The sequence below is a fragment of the Lutra lutra genome, chromosome 8, assembly GCF_902655055.1.
Source record: "Lutra lutra chromosome 8, mLutLut1.2, whole genome shotgun sequence".
NCBI classification, from domain to species: domain Eukaryota; kingdom Metazoa; phylum Chordata; class Mammalia; order Carnivora; family Mustelidae; genus Lutra; species Lutra lutra.
Window position 1 is genome coordinate 96,426,720 of NC_062285.1, and position 21,462 is coordinate 96,448,181.

Below are 21,462 nucleotides of genomic sequence, written 5' to 3' on the forward strand. Positions count from 1 at the left end.
GGCAAGGGAAACAAAGGCAAAAATGATTGGGACTTCATCAGGATAAAAAGCTTTTGTACCACAAAGGAAACAGTCAACAAAATCAAAAGACAGTCTACAGAATGGGAGAAGATATTTGCAAATGTCTTATCAGATAAAGGGCTAGTATCTAAAAATCTATAAAGAACTTATCAAACTCAACACGCAAAGAACAAATAATCCAGTCAAGAAATGGGCAGAAGACATGAACAGACATTTTCTGCAGAGAAGACATCCAGATGGCTAACAGACACAAGAAAAAGTGGTCAACATCTCTTGGAATCAGGGAAGTGCAAATCAAAACCACAGTAAGATGCCACCTCACACCAGTCAGAATGGCTAAAATTAACAATTCAGGAAACACTAGGTGTTGGTGAGGATGTGGAGAAAGGGGAGCCCTCCTACAGTGTTTGTGGGAATTCACGCTGGTGCAGCCAGTTTGGAAAACAGTATGGAGGTTCCTTAAAAACTTAAAAATAGAGCTACTCTATGATTCAGCAACTGAGCTACTAGGTATTAACCCAGAAGATATAAATGTAGTGATGCCAAGGGGCACGTGCACCCCAACGTTTATAGCAGCAATGTCCACAATAGCCAAACTATGGAAAGCCCAGATGTCCATCAACAGATGAATGGATAAAGATGTGGTGTGTATATAAAAAGAAATATTATTCCGCCATCAAAAAAATAATATCTTACCATTTGCAATTATATGGATGGAACTAGAAGGTATTATGCCAGGCGAAATAAGTCAATCAGAGAAAGCCAATTATTATATGATTTCACTCATTGTGGAATTTTAAGAAACAAAACAGGATCACAGGGGAAGGGAGGGAAAAATAAGATGAAATCAGAGAGGGAGACAAACGATAAGAAACTCTTAACTATAGGAAACAAACTGAAGGTCGCTGGAGGGGAGGGGGGGGATAGGGTAACTGGGTGGTGGGCATTAAGTAGGGCACTTGGTGTAATGAGCACTGGGTGTTATGTGTGACTGGTGATGAATCATTGAACTCTACTTCTGAAACTAATAATACACTATATGTTAATTAGTTGAATTGAATTGAAGTTAAATTAAAAAAATATATAGAAAGTTAGGACTTTCAATCCTACCCCCTTAGTCAAAGGGAGATGGGGCTTGGAGGTTGGCTCAATGACCAATGATTTAATCAACTGTGTCTCTGTAATGAATGTAAAACCCCAAAAGTGTTTGGAGAAGTTCCAGGTTGGTGAGCACGTGGAGATTCAAGGAGAGAGGCAAGCTTGGAGAATTGCTTTGGGAGAGCCCCATGCAGCCAGGACAGTCTCTCAAAGTACGGTTTTTTGGGAAGTCCCAGAAAAACCAGACATGAGACCAGATAGCTGATGTAGGCAAGACCCCTCCCCTCCGCCACTTAAGAATTACGGGATGCAGTTGGCATGGAAATAACCCCTGAAGGCATGAATATACCACATAATGCTATGTGATATGTTCGTGTTACAAATATTCAATTTCGGGAGTGGACATCTTATTTTGTCATTTGTAACAGTGAAGCGACCGGGAGAGGGGGTGAAGGTAGGTTTGTATGGGGCAGAGCAGGGCCCTGAGCACAAGCCGCGGCTCAGAGACTTCGTCACTCCCCTGCTGACTCATGCAGTTGGCATGGTACAGCAGCTGGGCCCTCTGCTCCTGAGGTCCTGTCAGAGCTCCTCCTTCAGCCTTTGTGACCCCAGGGCCAGGTGTGGTGTGTTTACCCCAGACAAAGGTGCCTGCTACTCCTGGAAGTCATCCTCACATAGATGGGGGACGGGGGGGGGGGGGGGGGGGGGGGGGGGTGCTCAGAGGCAGGGAGATACTATAATGTGGGTTCCAGCTGGGGTCCGCAGGCTCCGAGTTTTCCTTGCTTTCTCCTACTTTCCTTCCCGACTGTCTGTCCCCTACTGTAGGCCTAGCACTGGATGCAGAAGCAATAACCTTCCGCAGACCATTTAATGAGCTCCAACAATGACCCTTTCAAGGTCTTAAAACAAATACCTCACTCTATCTCTCCTGTTGCTTCTACTTCTCTGACTAAACTCTGACTGACATAGGGAGTTAAACGTAGAGATTTCAAGGTCTCGCAACCTGATGGAACCACTTCCAGCTGTTCTACCTTAGGCAACTTACTCAACCTCTCGGAGCCTCCCTTTTCCCATCTGTTAAATGGGAACACTAATCCTTTCCTTCTAGAATTGTTGCGAGATTATAAATGAAAATCATTTAACGGTGCCTTGCCTTCAACAACATTCTACACTTTTCTTGTTGCTAGGTTTGGGGAATATAATGGAGAAGAAGGTTAGCAAGTCCCTTTTCTGGTCAGGCTGGGGGGCTAGTGAGGAATATGGGTAAGTTAGGAAGAATGTAGTAAGTACACTGTGTTAAGTATTCCTATAAGGGGAAGAAAGAACAGTAAGGGAAGACTGGCTTAGTTTGGGTGGTGAGTGGGAGGTGGGGTGAGGTATGTCAAGAAAGGATTCCCAGAGGAAGTAGCATTTAGACTGAGACCCAAGGACAAGTAGAAATCTTTTAAGCATTCTGAGAAGAGGGTACTGTGTGTTGCAGACCTGGGAGACAATCGAGAGGCAATGACTGTTGGAGTTGGTTAGATATGCCCAGTGCTGGCCGTGCCAGCCCCCACTGCCGGTGGCCCTTGAGTCCAGAGCAGGGAAGAGGGGTGGACCTTGGGAAGTGGGTAGAACCCAGAACTGCAAAGCCTTGCTGGGAGCCAGGAGACCTAACCAGAAGACAACTGGCCAGGCTGTGAGGTGCCTCTAGACTGAGAGAGGAAATAGAAAGCACTTTTAGGGTTGGTTTCTAGTAAGCAACTGTGACTTTCTTTATAAGAAGAGAAGAAGGAAGAAGGGCAGGAAAAAAGGAACCCAACACCATGAGTTACATAATGTGCCAGTGAAGGCCACGGGGAGAGTCATGTGGGAACGTAGAGGAAGTTGGAGTCCTGTGAAGTGTATTCGCTGAATTGGAACTTGGCAGAGGCTCTCCTTGACCTGTGTGCCCCCCACTGCTACAGCATGGGAAGTTACTTGGCAGGAAGGCGGCAGAAGGCCTTCATACACAACTGATAAAGAGGGTATATCTTCTTCAAGTGCCAGTCTTACTTGAAGATTATTTTGGGGGATATCTTATTTTAAAAATGTATACAACAGATACATTATGGAACAGAATGCAAATATCTTTTTTTTTCTTTTTTTAGGATAAAATATAAGTCTTCAAAGAAATATAATATTGAGATCTGTTTCCTGCTCTTCCCTTAGATCCAGGTTAGTGAGTCAAAGGTGTCTCTGTTTTGCCATTGGATGTCCTTGGGAGGAGAAAGAACTTGACCAGAAGCCGGTCAACAAGCACCAGGGTAAGGCCCAGGTGAGAGTCAGGACTGAGCTTGCTTTTCCCGGCAGGCTAACCCACCTCTGGGACTGGGGGACCCAGTGCAAAATGAAGATGTACGGTCCTTTATTCAAAGACTGGTAAGAATTTGAAGATGGTGAAGACAAGAACCCTTAGTAATGATGTAGGTCCCACACTCACGAAGCTGGTTCCATTTTTCTCCCCTCTACCAAACCCAAACCTGGGACACTTCAGAGATACCAGCTGAAAAGAGGGAGGGGGGGGTGAGAGAGAGAGAGAGAAAGAAAGAGGCACTTTCCCCCAGTTTTCCAATGTATAGCTTTTCACACCTCCCAGGGTCTTTGTCTTTTCTAAATGGTTGAGAAGAGGGTGGACAGGGCAAGATTCCACGAGGTTCCATGTTGTCAGTTAGTCCTGCTGGTTTCTCTGATGCTGGCCTGTGTTTTCCCATGAAAGTAAGTAGGAAGGCAAACCATTTGTGGCTACCCGTGCACACCTCCTCTGTGCTTACAGATGGATGGGTCAGGAGAATATGAGGCTTGAGCTCTGCTACCTGGATTATATTGTGGTCTAGTTGCATGATAGCTGAAGTTGGATGGCCGAGCATCTTCCTACAAAATTTATAGGTGACCTAACCCAAACCGATATTTCTCAAGATGATTAGGTCAGTCAGGGGAGGTAGGTACTAGTTCATAGAAAATGGCTTCCTCTGCAAGTTGTCACTGAGACCCAACCCAGGACACTCACACACATTGCCACTACAGAATATTTGGCTCCTTCCACCATAGGCAGATACAGCAAGAAGATGGCTGCCTTGGAACCAGGAAGCTCTTGCCAAACACCAAATCTGCTGACACCATATCCTTAACTTCTCATTCTCCAGAACTGTGAGAAATTTCTGTTTCTAAGTGGCCCAGTATTTGGTATTTTGTTATCACAGCCTGAACAGACAAGGATGAGGGCCTTCTATATCTAGGTGTTGGCTTCTAGTGGTAATCCTGAGAGACTAACTAGTCCCTGCCCCTGCTGTGGTAGCAGCCTGGTGATGCGAGAATTCTTGCTAGCTTTTTGAAGGCAGGAACTACTTTTTGACTCATCCTTGTGTCTCCTTCAGCAGTATTCACAGCCCCTTCCCCTTATCATCTGCATCATCAACAAAAATAGTTGTTGCCTTCAAAGAAATAGATGCTATTTCGGTAGTATGTTGTGACAAGTGAAAAAAGTCTGTCACAACTCTAGACAAATATTTTGCTAGTTTGGGGATTAATTTTAATGTGAATGCCTTAAACCACAGAAGTCAATGCCATGTGTTTATGGTAGCTTTGTTAGTATTACAACATAGAAATTCATCAGGCGTAAGTTATTCCCAGTCAGGTTTTCTATTTTTGCTAGCGTTTTTACAATTGCTTTTATTAGTTTTTCCTTCATGATGTCTTGGAGAGCTACCCCATAAAATTATTAATGTTGGCTATTTGGCAGCTCTTTCAGGACATCGCAGGATTTACAAGCTATGTAGGTGGCAATGAAAACTTCACAGCATTTTTTGTTGCATATTTTCTGTGTGCCACATAGTTTAGAAAAAAAGAAAAAACTTTTAAGCACATTAGATGCTCCTGGACCAGCACAGCTTTGTGCGGGTGCTGCCTAAGCTTGAGGAGTATTCATCTATATTTCTTCAATCCCCTCATTCTGTTCCTAGTACTCTGCCTAGTTCCTGCCAAGATTGCCAAAGACCCCCAATGGCCACTTCTCAATGGTTCCTTTGCTGACTTCTCTACTTATCCTCTAAATGGTGGTGTTCTTGACTCATCTTCTCCATTTACCCTGTCTTTAGTTAATCTCATCCAATCCCATGGTTTAGACTTCCATCTGTATGCCAATGACTCCCAAGTTTAAATTTTTATCCCTGACCTCTCCTCCGTGGTCTAGACTTACATAGCTAAATGCTCACATGATAGTTCTACCTTGATGTCTAATAAGCATCTGACTCTCAATATTTTGGGAGATGTGAGTCTTGATCTCCCCCTTACAACTTGTTCCACCAAACTACCCTCCCCAGCTTTTCCATCTCAGAAAATGACACCATTATACATTCAGCTACTCAAACTCAAACCCAGGAATCACCTCTCTTTCCTTTCCTCATGGCCATATGGAATATGTCAGCAAATTCTGTTGACTCTATCTCCAAGTCTATCCTGACTTTGCTGCTGACACCTCTACAGATGCCATCCTGATCCAAGCCAGCATCATCTTTGTCCTAATTGCTTTCTCTTCTCCCTCTCTGTCATCTGGAGTCAAGTCACAACCCAAATGCCATAAGGTTATGTCAAAACATAAGCAGAATATGTCATTTCCCTGCTTGAAACACTCCAGTGGCTTCTGGTCACACTTAGAAGCAAACCCAAAGGCTCATCCTGACCTCTAAGACTTCACATAAACTGGCCTTTGCCTACCTTCCCCGCCCCTCATCTCCCTTGGAAATCCTACACTCTAGCCACAGTACCCTGGAACACACAGAGCTACCTCTCACCTTAGCACCTTTGCATTAGCTCTTCCCACATGCCAGACATGTTCTTTTTCTAGACCACCCCATGTCATCCTTCTTATCATTCAGGTCTCAACTTCAATGTCATTTCCTCAGAGAGACCATCTTTGACTACTCGGCTGCAGCCCCCACCCCAGTTCTGGTGGTCACTTCTCTTCACATCACCCTGCTTTATTTTCACCATAGTGGTTATCATTACCAAATATTTCCTTATTATTTGTTCATAGATTTATGTGGGGGACATGCCTAGAATGTAAGTTCCATGAGAATAGGGACCTGATCACCTTGTTCAATGTTGTATGTCCTGGCACAGGCTAAGTTAGTACATGTTTGATGACTGAATAAAGAAATGATAAAGTGTCTTTTACAGAGAGCCAGTCCTGTCCATAGGCTGTTATCTAAATTATGAGACTCAGAGGTATCTCAAACTCCTAGTTGCATAGCCATAATTTCAACTCTTAACGGTCACTCCATTGCCACTGTCCTGAAATATTGTTATTGTTATTGTAAAAACAAAATAAAACAAAACCGCAAAACAGACAGGAGAATAGGATGCTACCTTGTTAATACATTAATTCATCAAAACATGTACCTGAGAAAGAAATTAGATTATTTTCACTTTGGAAAGCAAAAGAAGTGGGACCAAGAACAAGTAGATTATAATGAAAGTAGCAGAGAGACTATGAAAATTTGCCTACCTGGGGGTGCTGCCCAATAGGGACAGATAAAGGTGAAAAATTAGCTGGTGGGAGGAGCTTGATCCCTGAGAGGCCATAACTGGAGAGAGAGTGAAAAGAGGATTTGCTGAGTACTTTCCACATGCCAGCATTATTAGGTGACTTAAGGATAGGAAGAAGTAAAACACAGACCTTGGACATCAGTGTCTTTGAGAAAGCTGACTTATGGTGATTTCTAATGTGGAAGGATAATTATGCTTAATAAATAGGCACAAACATTTCAGTTCTGTCATATCCCCAGTCTTTTCTCCTAATATCAGTTTATATCTCTACAAGCAAAAATCAGTTAGCTTCGGGGGTTGATAAAATTCACTGAAACAAACATGTAAAAGTAGATGTTACTTTGCTGATTTGGAATGAATTCTGGCAAGAATTCCCAGATAAACATACAAATACATTCTTTGTTCGTTTCCAGGAACAGCCTTTTTATGTCTTTTGAGACCTAGTCTAAATCAGTTACCGTAAGAATTAGTGTTTCTGATAGGTGTTGGCCTTGTAAAACTGGAAAAAAAAAAGAATCATATTTTCTATAACATATGAATGCACAAGTGATTCATTCTTTGGCTCAGGATGGAAACTTTTTTTTTTTTTTTTTTGGCATTCTTGATTCATCTTTCTGCATTAGCTTAACAGATTTTTCTCAATAAGATGTAGACACTGAGTAGACTTCATTCACACCAGGAAACCCCAAGATAAATGGAGTGACTGATATCCAGCAATTTGAAGCTTGTAAATATTTATGAGAAAATTATATCTGTCTTTGTGAGGATTTCTGTTTGGAACTTGTATGTAACTATTATGTGCTCTAGATTCTCTTTAATTTGTGGATTCTATGGTTAGTATTGCCATGCTACATGACAAAATCACTATGAAAATTTTGTATAAAATAGCTACATTGAATCTTTTTTTTTTTTTTAAAGATTTTATTTATTTATTTGACAGAGAGAGAGATCACAAGTAGGCAGAGAGGCAGGCAGAGAGAGAGGAAGGGAAGCAGGCTTCCTGCTGAGCAGCGAGCCCGATGCGGGACTCGATCCCAGGATTCTGGGATCATGACCTGAGCTGAAGGCAGCGGCTTAACCCACTGAGCCACCCAGGCGCCCAGCTACATTGAATCTTAAATAAAAGGAACAATCTGGCTTACTCATTATAACCCTTCTCCCAACTGAGCCTAGAGCATCACATCTTGGAATCAGTAACCCAAGTTCTAGAACAGCTAGATAATTTCTTGGGCCCAGTACAATATGAAAATGTGGGGCCCTGGGTGGCACAGTTGGTTAAGCATCTGCCTTTGGCTCAGATCATGATCCCGGAGTCCCAAGATCGAGTCCCACATTGGACTCCCTGCTCAGCTTGGGGGTCTGCTTCTGCCTCTCCCTCTGCCCCTCCCCCTGCTCATGTTCTCTCTTTGTGTGTGCTCTCTCTCAAATAAATAAATAAAATCTTAAAAAAAAAAAAAAGAAAATGTGGGGCCCCTTGTTAAAAAATTGTTAAGAATTAAAAAAAATTTCAAGATGGCAATCCAGCCATCACACTACTGGTTATTTACTCAAAGAATAATAAAAATCAAAATGATACATGCACCCTTGTTTATAGCGGCGTTATTTACAATAGCCAAGATTTGGAAGCAACCCAAGTGTCCATTGATTGAAGACTGGATAAAGAAGATGTAATATATATAATGAAATATTACTCAGCCCTAAAAATAATGAAATCTTGCCATTTGCAACAACATGGCTGGAGCCAGAGAATGTAATGCCAGTTGAAATGAGTCAGTTAGAAAAAGACAAATAGCTATGATTTTACTCATATGTGGAATTTAGGAAACAAAACAACTGAGCAAAAGGAAAGAGAGAGAGAGAGAGAGAGAAACCAGAAATAGACTCTTTTTTAAAAAATTAATTAATTTATTTATTTGACAGAGAGAGAGAGATTACAAGTAGACAGAGAGGCAGGCAGAGAGAAGGGAGAAGCAGGCCCCCTGCCAAGCAGAGAGCCCGATGTGGGACTCCATCCCAGGACCCTGAGATCATGACCTGAGCTGAAGGCAGAGGCTTAACCCTACTGAGCCACCCAGGCGCCCCCAGAAATAGACTCTTAACTATAGAGAACAAACTGGTGATCCTAGAGGGGAGGTGGGTGGGGGATGGGTACAACAGGTGATGGGGATTAAGGAGGGCATTGTGAGAAGCACCAGGTGTCATATGGAATTGTTGAATCAATACCTGAAACAAACATAGCACTATATGTTAATTAATTGGAATTAAAATTAAAACTTAAAACACAAAAAGAGTCTCAAGATGGCAATAGCAGAGTCTTAGGCCCAGCCTGGGGCTTTCTAAGTATGGACCCTTCAGTGACCACATAGGTCTTGAGCCCAGGAAGCTCTGAACCTACCTTTCCCTGTGTGCAGCGGGGAAAGAATAACCCACTTTTGGTTAAGCATGCTAGGACCTATAACAACTGAGGGAGGGAAATCAAGTTGTTTATGTAAGTGTGATGTTCAAGTAAGAGAAAATAGAATTTTATAACAATTTGCTAGTGTAAGGGTTTCTCCTGACAAGTCTTCTAATTTAAACTTGGAACTTTAGTAAGAACTTCAAAATCACTTTGGAGTACTAGACCCAAATATTTACTTGTTCATGAAAATATTTTAATGCTTCCCTTCTTGTATGGTGGCACCCAAACCAGGCTGACCATCATAAATACTTTGGGACCATTTAAAAAACACAGATTTCTAGGTCCACTATGGACCTAGATTGGCAATAAGAAAATACATAGAAAATCAATCAATCAATCCTTTTTTGGCCTACTTATCTTAAGTAGAGGCTCTGCAACTCAGTATTGGGAACTATCATCCTCAGCAAAATTTAGGAGAGACTGTTAATTTCGACTTACAGGATAGATCCAGCCATTCTTAAATAAAGTGCTGTGGGACAGTGGTCAAGAGGACAGGAAGAGTTATGAGAAAAAGAATGTAAATATAGTCTTTTAAAAATTTGTATTATATATTTTTATTTTAAAAAGAACTGTATAAGTTAGAATGCCATCGTAAGTATACTTAAATCAGTAAACCTTTAAAATGTTCTATTATTTTCAGTATTGTGTCTCATGGTCTTTTTTAATAGGTTTTCAAGATTTTTTTAGTTGTAGTAAAATATATGTAACATAAAATTTACCATCATAACCATATTTAAGTCTACGGTTCAGTGGTGTCAACTGTGTTTACATTATGGTGCAACTAATCTCCAGAACTTTCTCATCTTGCAAAATGGAAACTCTACCCATTAAAATATCTCATTTCCCCCACTCCAGCCCTTGGCCACCTTCATTCTACTTTCTTTCTCAGTGAATATGATTATCCTAGATACCTTATATGAGTGGAACCATATAGTATTTATCTTTCTGTGACTGGTTTAGTTAACCTAGCACAATGTCCTCAAAGTTCATCCATGTCAAAACATGTGTCGGAATTGCCTTCCATTTTAAAGGCTGAATAATATTCCATCCTATGCACGTGCTACATTTTATTTATCCACTCATCCATTGATGGATACTTGGGTTCCTAGTTTTTGCTTTATACTCCCAAAAGAGTTTACCAAGACATTGCTTCAAAACAAGTACAGTGTTCTCCCCAGAAAGAATTCTACTGAATAATATTTCTCCATTGTTACCAATAGCAAATTTGTAGTTTGGCTGCTACATTAAGAAAAAGTGAGTTAAGGGGCACCTGAGTGGCTCAGTGGGTTAAGGCCTCTGCCTTTGGCTCAGGTCATGGTCTCAGGGTACTGGGATCGAGCCCCGCATCGGGCTGTCTGCTCAGCAGGAAGCCTGCTTCCCCCACCCACCTCTGCATGCCTCTCTGCCTGCCTCTCTGCCTACTTGGGATCTCTCTCTCTGTCAGATAAATAAATAAGATCATTTTCTTAAAAAAGTGAGTCAATCCATCATTAAGTAAAGTATCACTACTGTTTGAAAAAGTTAACATCATCTGAGAGTTTCCGGGTCCCCAATGATAAATGCTGTCTAAATGGTTATCGTGACTTTTCTTTGCTCTCATTTGCACATGATAGCTTGGAAGCAGCAGAATTAACAGAAGGTTTAGCAAAGAAGGACTTGATTTTAAAGACCATTTTTCTTGCCAGTGTGACTTCATGGAAAAATGAAGTTCATCAAATTCATGTAAACTCAGCTGGAAGCTTTATATACATGTGGTAGAGTTAAGGAAATCCATGAACTTTCCATAAACATCCTGAATGTGCTGTGTAAGGGAGCTCCTGGCCTTCCAGTCGGCTCCCTTGCTTCCCTTTCCTTCCACCTCATCCTCTTTGATCAGAAATACATGTGGCTTCAGTCCTGTATGAGGCTTCTGCTTGACTTGTGTAAAGGAAATAAATAAAAAGGGAAGGTGTGACTCATTGGGGGGGTAAAAGAACAAGGAAGAATGAGTGAGGAAGTGTCAGATCAGAGATATACAAGAAGCACATTAAAGACTTAAGATACATGAACAGCCACATCTTAATGTTTGTGTTGATAAATGGGACCAAAGAGAGACTGTTGAAGAAAACGGACAGAAGTTGAAAGCATGAAATGGAAAGAAGACAGATAACCAGCTTTTTGCTTCTATTTCTTGAGCCGAGCCAATTTGGTCAGAGACCTGCTCCCATAAGTCTATGAACCAATGTGGAAAGTTGATTAAAACAAAAACAAAAATATTAAATGCAGAAACTCCTAGACCTCTGTCCCCAGTCAGCTCCCAAGAACTGGACAGTTTTCCTGGACTTACCCTCCAGGTAGGAGATGGTAAGACTTCTTACAGCCCAAAGGGAAATACTTAAAAATACTAAATGGGGGTACAGGATGAGGAGGAAGAGAGTCAGCAAATAATCCACCCATGCATTCTAGAGTGAAGATCAAAATTGCTAAGCCTCTTTCTTGAACTTCCAAACAGTTTTTAGTCTCCCATTCTTAGTCAGGGTGTTGGCAAACAAAGTAGACACAAATCCTGTTCTCTATGAGCTAATTACATTCTGATGAGGGAGCAGAAGACCAGTGGGTAACATATTATATAGTATTTTAGAGAGCAAAAAATGCTTTGGATAAAACTTGGGTGGTGGTGGTTATGAAAAGCCATTTCGGGAGGGTATTGCCATAGTAAGTGACATTTGGGTTGGGAGGGAAATCTCGTGCTTCTCCTGAGCCTGCCATCTTACCCCAGAAGCTCTGCGTCTGAACCACTTTCATTTTCTGAGGCACTGGACTCCTCGTTCCATCTGGCCTTCCACTTCTGTCAGAATGAGGTTTGGGGTTGTGCTTAGAATGAACTGGGTTAGGCTCACCTCTGTATTTTTATTTGCCTAATCAATGCGAGGAGGAAAAAGGCTTTGGGTATTTTCCTTATGCCAGGAAAACCAACAGGCTTTTATGCTGGTTGAGTTCATTCTGTCAGCCTCGGCGAGGTCTTCACTGGCTCATTATCACAAGGCTGGTGAACTAGCTTAACCTCGGATGACAAACAGTTTACGACATCAAGTGAAGACGCATGATTCTCAGCTGCAGCTCTCTACCGTGTAGAATGCCGTCCTACAGGACCAACATTCACGGTCTCCAGGTTATGAATCAACAGCTCACCTATAAAAACACACCTTGAGTGTTGCAGGAGCGCTCTTTGCCCTTCTTAGTAAACAAGGAGAAACCTAACTTTATGATCACAAGGCAGAGAATCGTTCTAGATCTACCTTTCCTGGGAACAGGTGTGTAAACATTCTCTTCCCTTCCTCTGTATGTTTTCAAACAGAGAGGAATGACTAACCTGGTGCTATGTGAAGTTAGAAGAACCTTCTGTCGCAATGTAAGTTTCTCGTTGAGCACCACTGAAACCCTGATGGTCTCAGCTACCATTTATTTTATTTATTTTAAGATTTTATTTACTTATTTGACACACACAGAGAGATCACAAGTAGGCGGGGTGGGGGGAAGCAGGCTCCCTCTGAGCAGAGAGCCCAACACGGGGCTCGATCCCAGGACCCCTGAGATCATGACCTGAGCTGAAGGCAGAGGCTTAACCCACTGAGCTACCCAGGCACCCCTCAGCTACCATTTTAAACGAGGGCGAATCCAAACATTTGGAAGTGAAGATCATTTTATTTCATGCTTTATACCACCCCTGGGACATCATTCCTCCAGGAAGCCTTCCCTGATACCCTAGGAAGTTGGAATTGCCCCTGTACTCCCCCAACATCTACTTACTTGTAGATGTAGATTGTCCTTGTCTGTTTCCCAATTTTGAATACCCCAGTAGACTGGACACTTCTGAGAGCAGAAACTAAGTTTCTCTTTTTCTCAGTTCAATAACCAGGGCCCAATACAAAAGCCATCCTCCAAGGGCACAGAATAAACATTTGTTGAGCAAATGATTAAAAATATAAATGAACAAAAAACTCAACATCATAATAGGGCATTAAATAGTTCATATACCTTAAATCTCAGCAACCGTTCACTATTATTTATTAAGATGTTCATTGAACATTGAAAATGTTTAATTAAAAAGTTAAACGTTGAGCTCTGTTCCAACGTCGCCTTCTCAAGGATGCCTTCTTGAAATATCCTATCTGAGTTTGTACCTGAGTTGGTTGCCCTCTCTAACCCTCCTGCCTTTCCTGGCGCTCATAGAACCACCTGACTCGTACATCATCTGTCTTCCTGTTCTGTGAGATCTCTGTGAAAACAGAGATCTCAGTTTACTACCATTGTATCCTCAGTGCCTAGAACAATGCCTCGCATACGGTAGCAGTAAATAAAAAAACCTCTTTAAAACAAATATAGGTTAGGGTCACCTGGGTGGTTCAGTGGGCTAAGCCTCTGCCTTTGGCTCAGGTCATGATCTTGGGGTCCTGGGATCAAGCCCCGAGTCGGGCTCTCTGCTCAGCGGGGAGCCTGCTTCCTCCCCTCTCTTTCTGCCTGCCTCTCTGCCTACTTGTGATCTCTGTCTGTAAAATAAATAAATAAAATCTTAAAAAAAAAATAAAGCAAATATAGGTTTTTAAAGACTAATGTTAGTGGAGAGTAATTATTGGGGAAGGATTGAGTTAATTAATTTTTTTTAATGAGGAGAACACTGGATGTTCTCTGAAGTCCTGTGCTTTTAAACCCATTTGACCAAAGCCCACAGTAGGGATGAACTTCACATAGTGACTTTGAGCATTACATGAAATAATATTTACCTTTATTACATGTGATGTTCTTTTCTTGTTTTTTCTTTTTTTCTTTGCCCCTCCATTCTATTTCATTAAAAAAAAAAAAGCCAGTCTGACCCACTTAACTGATTTCCTAACCCACTCACTGTTTGAAAAACATCGATCTTTTACCTAATTAAATACCTGACTCATGAAAATAAAATAATGACTGCCTTCCCGATGGCACTTCAGGTTTGTCCTGAAAGTCCCGTGATAGCTCTGTTGATTGCTGAAAACAGACCAAGATCTAGTTCCAGCTTATTAAGTAAGCTTATTTTTTTAGGTCTGTTGGACACATTTTTTTCCCTAAATAATTTTATTTACTCAGTGTTGTCCAAAAGATAATTTTATGCTGTATAAATAAAATGTCTTAATATTCTAACATACTAATTAAAATTTCTTTTTGGGTGTATTTAGAGGAGGGAGGAAAGGAAATGTAAAAGTCATTATATGTGAAGTGTCAAGTGTAGATGAGAAATGTCATTGGCAATGAATGGTTACAATAAATTTGTAGGTATATAGTTCCTTAGATATCTTAAATATTTTCTTTATTTTAGGGGCACCTGGATGGCACAGTTGGTTAAGTGTCAGCTCTTGGTCTAGGCTGAGGTTGTGTTCTCAGGGTCTTGAGATCTAGCTCGCCCCTGTGCTCAGTTTGAAGCCTGCTTAGGATTCCTTTCTTTTTCTTTCCCTCTGCCCCTCCCCCCTGCACTTTCTCTGTCTCTCCCAAATAAATAAATAAATTTTTTAAAAAATTTGTTTTTGGGACACCGGGTGGCTCAGTGGGTTAAGCAGCTGCTTTCAGCTTGGGTCATGATCCTAGGATCCTGGGATCGAGTTCTGCGTGGGCCTCCTTGCTCAGCACAGAGCCTGCTTCTCCCTCTGCCCGCCACTCCATGCTTGTGCTCACTCTCTCTCTGATTTAAAAATAAAACATTAATGGGGCACCTGGGTGGCTTAGTTGGTTAAGCGGCTGCCTTCGGCTAAGGTCATGATTCCAGGGTCCTGGGATCGAGCCCAGCATCAGGCTCCCTGCTCAGCGGGGAGCCTGCTTCTCTTTCTCTCCCTCCGACTGCTGTTCTGCTTACTTGTGCTCTCTCTCTGTCATATAAACAAATAAAATCTTTAAAAAAAAAATTAAATTTTTTTTCTTCAATTTATAAGATAAGACCTTAGAAGAAATTTTTAGGCTGAGTTTTGATATGAGATTATATAATAATATATTCTTTAAGAGTGAAAAAAGTTGTGTCAAAGTAATCATCACTCAGAAGGAAATGGTCCAGGCAGAAAGCATTTGCAACAATACATGAAAGAGGAAATACAAAGACTAACATATGGAGAAGTGTTTAACCTCACGGGAAAGAAAAGAAAGACACTAAAACAATAGTGAAAACTGTTAACTTATCAAAAGAGCAATTTTTAAAAAAATTTTGTATTTACTCATTTTTTAAAATGAGATTTCTCATATGAGTCAGGGTAAAGGAAGTGGTCATTCATACATTGTGGGCAGGAATGAAAATTGCTCCAAACCTTTTAGAAAATAATTTTGGGATGTAGCTTTAAACATGTTTATTAAGGTAATTCTATGAACCTACCCCAAGGGTATCATCTGAAATTTGGAAAAGGTCTTTTATCATAAAGGTAGTAATCATAGTATTACTTATAATAGCAAAAAATTGGAAGTGAGGTTTAAGCTAAAGACAAATGGACTACGACCTCTGTTAATATATTGGCACTTACCTGTCCGTACGTTTTTTTCTCTGCATGTATATGCATATATTTTTGTTGTTGTCCTTTCAAAATGGGGCAATTCTAGTAAGTTTTTAGTTGCCTATATATGGTCAACACCTTTCCAGGCAAATATACAGTTCTACCACGTTATATTTAATAGCTGCATATATTCTGTATGATCATACTGACATATATTTCACCAAATTTCCCATTTTCGATATCTATAAACCAATGTTTTTCATACAGTAGTCCATGATTCTTACTAGGTCATGAAATAAATTTAGGGGATCATGACTAGCAGTCTTATTTATTATACTTTAAGTAATATATCTTTATAATATGTTTTTGTAAATAATTGATAGGACAAGCCCTTCCTTAACCACATTCTCCTGTTTTTCTAAATTATATTGGTTACTCTCATAAGTTCAGTCTAAAAAGCTGAGGTTTGAAATCACTTTGAATAGGTCCAAGAAAAATACTATGGAAAATTCCACACTAAATTTCCAAATTAATCTGGAAACTGATGCCTTTATAATAATGAATATTCCATTCATAAATAAGTGCATCTCTTCCTTGATCTATTTTCTTTTTTGTTTCTGAGTAAAGTTGTAGGGGATTCTTCATACAGGCCCTCATATTTCTTGTTACATATATTCATCAGTGTTTAAAATTTAGTTTTACTATTGCAAAAATATTTCCATTATTCTTTTTTCCAACCGAACACAGCCATCTGTAGGGAAGATACCAGTTTGTTTATACCCTTATTTTGTAACAGAGCATACTGACTTCCAAAAATATTTTCGCACTCAAGTTGTGTAAGTGGCATGAGAATGAGTGCTCTGAAATGTAACTGAAAATTTGCTCCTGTCCCTCTTCCTTCCTCAATCACATTTTTGAGTCATTTTCATCTCATTAAAATAAGTGGCTGGCCCGTGAAAACAAAAATAAGAGCGTAAGGACATCTGTACCACCAAATCTCTTTCTTGAAAAAGCAGAGTGAATTCCCCAGTAAACATGATTAAATAGCACGTAACAGGACCCACCTGGGGTGACTTTATCCGTCCCCTTTGTCAGCAGCTGCACATCCTGAAACCACGCTCTCACCGAACAGGAAGAACATAAAGGGCACGTGGGTAGTTAAGACCCGTGCCTGCATTTTGACACTAGTTGTTATATATATTAATATCGAGTGCTACTATTATCCTCATTTCCCAAATGAGAACAATAGGCCCAGAGGGGTTAAATCCTTCATTCACTCCTTCACCGAGCGTGTCTCGAGCACCAACTATGCACAGGGCCCTCCTGTATGGCTTCAAGCTACAGGAAGTGCTCACCCCCATGGAAGTTACATTTTAATGGGGCAGACATGTGTCAATAAACAGGTACCTTGTTCAAGGCCATACCGCTGAATTATAAATCTGGCGGCAGCCACCTGTGGGCTTGACCACTACCTTGCATCACATGAGGAGAGACGAGAACATGGGCCTGGAGAAGGTCATCTACCATCTCCTGTGAAGCCTTCAAGCTGGCATGACCTGGGTGAGCTGACCACAGCCCAGGCTATGATCTCATTCATTGTACAGGTTCCAGGCAGGGAGAGAATATTGATCTCCCAGAGACAGCTGATTATTATTATTTTTTTAAAATCAGGCTTTGGATACCTTTTTTTTTTTTTTTAAGATTTTATTTATTTATCAGAGAGAGAGGGAGAGAAAGCGAGCACAGGCAGACTGAATGGCAGGCAGAGGCAGAGGGAGAAGCAGGCTCCCCACCGAGCAAGGAGCCCGATGTGGGACTCGATCCCAGGACGCTGGGATCATGACCTGAGCCAAAGGCAGCTGCTTAACCAACTGAGCCACCCAGGCGTCCCTTTGGATACCATTTTATGTGTTCACCTTTCCCGACCTTGGCAGTCTCCCTGACCAACACAGAGTTCTTGCCTTGACAGCCTTACTAGCTCAAATGCCAATCAAACTAGAGGTACTGGAGACTGGTAAAAGCTACTGATTTTAGCAGGGACCGATAATGAGGCTGCTATTGGGTTTTCACACACTAGTAGACCAGAGTACAGAGAAATAGTTGAGAGTAGTTAGGCAAAAACTTTCAATATCATTCATAATTACCCTTAAAAATAGGGCCTTGGATTGAGGGCTATCACCTGAAACCACATAGATTAACTTACTCTTATAAGTATTTTAACAAAGAGTAACTTTTAATAAAATTTTAACAAAATAAATAATAAAATTTTAATAAAATAATAAAATTTTAATAAAATATTTAATATTAATATTTTAATAAAATTTTAATAAAATAAATAATAAAATTTTAATAATATTCCATTTACCAGCCCCTGTTATTCCTTCAGTAATGAAACTAAGGCTCTTCTTGCCTTATAAACCTATAGATTTGATGCATGATACTTCCCAACTATGCACAGTGAATCTCCATTTACTATTTTCAGGATTTGTCTAGATTTTAATTTTTTACAAAAATATTTATATTATTTAACTCCTTTGAAATCTTTGGCGTTAAGGAGACTTTTATCTAAATCCAGGATTTATTTGAGAGCCCTAGAAAATTTCTGAAGGCTCTTAGTTGCTTTTATTCAACACGGTTAGTAGTTTCAATACAGGAAACAAATATTTCTCTATTAATTTAGCTTGATGTCAGATATCCTCAGTCCCTTTGAAATGCACTTCCAATTTTCAGCTATCATTCAAAGATAATTTGTGAGTTTCATTGTTGCCATTATTCCTGTTGGATCTGTGAAAGCTGGGGAGGAAAGAAGAAATCCAAAGGAGAAACCCCCGGACGTCGCGTAGCCTTTCTATTAACACTGCACAGAAGTGTGGCTGATTACTCCGAAGGCTCTGTAATTAAGTGGTTGGCATAAATCTGGTGAGCACGCTTGCTATGGAAAACTTTACACGCTTTTTTTTTTTTTAGTACATCATGTGAAATCCTTGCTAACACAAGGACCTTTTATTTATTGACAAAGGCAATAGTGCCTCTAGACAAGCCGCTCTCTTGTCCTTCTCAAAAATAAGAAAGAGAATCTGTTCCATATTTTGGTGCAGAGTAACCAGAATGAAAACTACGTATTGTGGCTTATTTCTCCTTTATTTTGTGAATGCTTTCCATCCACCAGTGCAAATTGTTTATGTAAACTAGCTTGTGCTTTCTGCAAACGACCTGAAAAACAGAAATATGCTTAAGTCATTCGGGGTCAAGCATTACTTTACCCACCACACCGAGCCAAGTATTAATTTACCGGCCCTTGGGAATTTGAGATGAAATAAAGAAACTGGTGGAATGTTTTTTCCCTTTATCTGCATTCCTGGGTGGGCAATTGTGTATTCATCTCACAACATGGATGGAATGTCTCTGTGTGCGAGGCTGTGTGCTAGGCACATAAATAAGATGGGATTGTAAGGGAGCTGGACAGGTAAATAATTACAAGGCTGGGAGACTTGTGTTCTAATCAGAGACACCTGGCAGACACAAGGGACTCCCTTAATCCAGAGACCCGGCAAAGGATGAGAAGATACAAATCATAGCCAAACAATCCACTGATTTAAAATCTTTACTGATTGCAGTCAACCCTGCACAGCCCCATACCGTTTATTGCCTGTAGGCAAAGGTGGCCAAAGGCCGTAATGGGGTATTTTAGGGAGGGTCTCTGATGCAGGCAACTTCTATTTTAAAAGAAGCCTTCTTGGGGAAGCGCTACCTTCCAGGCCTTCCATCATTTGGTGCAAGTCTTAGGATGGAGCCCAGGATCCCTGTCTTCAGAGACCGCAGTGGGTTTACCATGAATCTCCCCAATAAACATTTATTGAGTGCCAACTCAGAGTTTTTGGCGTCTATGTTGCCTGCTTGAAGAGTCCCTCACTAACAGAGGGAATTCAGGGCAAAGCTAGTAAAGCTTCTATTTCGGAGCCCCTCACCTGCCATGGCCTTTTCTAAGTCCTTGGTGGGGGGCGTCCTAGGGATCTATTCACATGCTTGTGTGTTTATGTAAATGTTGCAAATAAAATATTGCGGCAACCATCAGCTAAAATACAAGTCGACTCTTTCTTTTTACTCTGGTTGTCCCTTCCCCAGGTTTCCCCATGTCAGGTGGTATTGGAGAGGCTGTGGGCATTTTGGGGAGCTGCCTAAGGGGAAGCTGATTTACCATCCTGGAAAACCTTTATCCCTCTCGGCCAATCACCTATCATGGTCCTATGCGGGCAGCTCACTAAGAACAAGTCCCACGACATCCAGCAACCACCAGATGAGGCTGGCAGGGGACAAGAATAAGTTTAACATGTGTGGTGTCTGCAGCTAGCCGTGGTACATCTTCCCAAAGTTCACAGCTCATTTAGGAAAGACACGTTAATAGAGGCTTTTCCAAACCTGATAATAATGCTAAAAAGTCACATGATTTCGACAAATACTGACTTCTGAAGCTCAAAGAAACTTAAAAAAAAACCCAGTAACAATAAAACAGTAACAACGAAAAATGGTTTGTTTGTTTTTTTTTGTCTACCATTTTAAGGGAAAGATCAAATTATCTTTATACTCTTGAACGATGGTATGTTACCAAACCATTATGACATGAGGACAATATTAAAAAAAAAATACAGCCAAAATATGTAGGAAACGGTATTTTAGGGATGTGTCAGGGAGTTTATATAAATATCATGGGTCTTTTCCCCCCCTCCTGGATTTTGTGATGTTTGAAGCATTTGTTAGCTTTTATTATTTGTAATTTGTCCTCATTTCTCATTTGAATAAGTCTTCATGTTTGTCCTAGTTTTGTTTTCATGACTTTACGTATTCTTCTACTCTGAAAGGGGCCCCCAAATTGTAAGCTCCAGGTTCCACAAACTCTGAATCCAGCTCTGGTTCGTGGCCACGCCGTCACAGTCTCCCTCATACCCCTGAATGCTCCTTTCCTCCTCACATCTCCCGCTTTGTGACTTTTCCCCTTGGAGCACATGAGGGTGTTGTTGAGGACCCGGCCAGAGCGTCTTGACCAAGCCAGTGTGCCCGCAGATGCCACCTCTGTGACAACTTGTGACAGTTCTGCAGTGTCTCACTTGACTGAGGAACCACTTCACTTCACCAGGGGTGGCCGAGGACAGAGAGAGACAGGGGTACAAATGCTCCATCTTCTTACCTCAAAGTACAACTCTGAAGGTGCGGTCTGTGGGCCAGAGTCCCCACGGACCTGGCTGAGGGGAGATCCTACCTCACACTCCCGCTCAGCCTCTTGCCTTTCCTGCTCCCAGGTCCCTCACCTTTTACAGGTTTTTCCGGAATCAATCATGAGCCTCCAAATCAAGTGCTCACTGTATTTCTCGGCTGTGAGAGTCTCCGTCTCTCCTCCTCACTGGAATATAAGGTCAAGAGAGCATGAACTTGATCTGTCTTGCTCCCTGCTGCCTTTCTGTTGCCTGGTGCTTGGCAGGTAATAATTACAGTAATAGGGGATGACATGAATAAACAGTGAATGAATATATAAATTCCAGTCACTCCACACATATTTCTCTAATCCTCATGGCAACCTCGAGAGGTAGATGTTTCTTTTGATTTACAAATGGGGAAGTGAGACAGACTTTGGTTAAGTGGCTTCCTCAAAGTAAACCCCTAAGGGGGGGCCTCAAGGCTCTGAGCCCAGCTGGCTCTCTGCAAGCCCCATCTTCTGACCTCAAAGGAAGGGATCTAGCGTTTCCCTGGATCACTGTGACCCAGGCGTGGGTGTGGACCCCTCCCTGATCAGGCCCAGGACAGGCTATACAGATGACAAAAGGCTATGTGTCACAGAGA

General features: G+C 41.2%; 1 long non-coding RNA gene across 2 annotated transcripts in view; it reads right to left on the minus strand.

The window, feature by feature from the left end:
* The window catches only part of LOC125107235 (uncharacterized), a 28,942-nt gene extending 11,988 nt beyond the window's left edge, over positions 1-16,954 (minus strand). For both annotated transcript variants that reach the window (XR_007129494.1, XR_007129495.1), the window contains exons 1-2: positions 16,692-16,954; positions 6,644-6,722 (exon numbers count right to left, since the gene is read on the minus strand). This is a non-coding gene — a long non-coding RNA (uncharacterized LOC125107235). The remainder of the gene's footprint in view (positions 1-6,643; positions 6,723-16,691) is intronic.
* Positions 16,955-21,462: the final 4,508 nt, after the last annotated feature.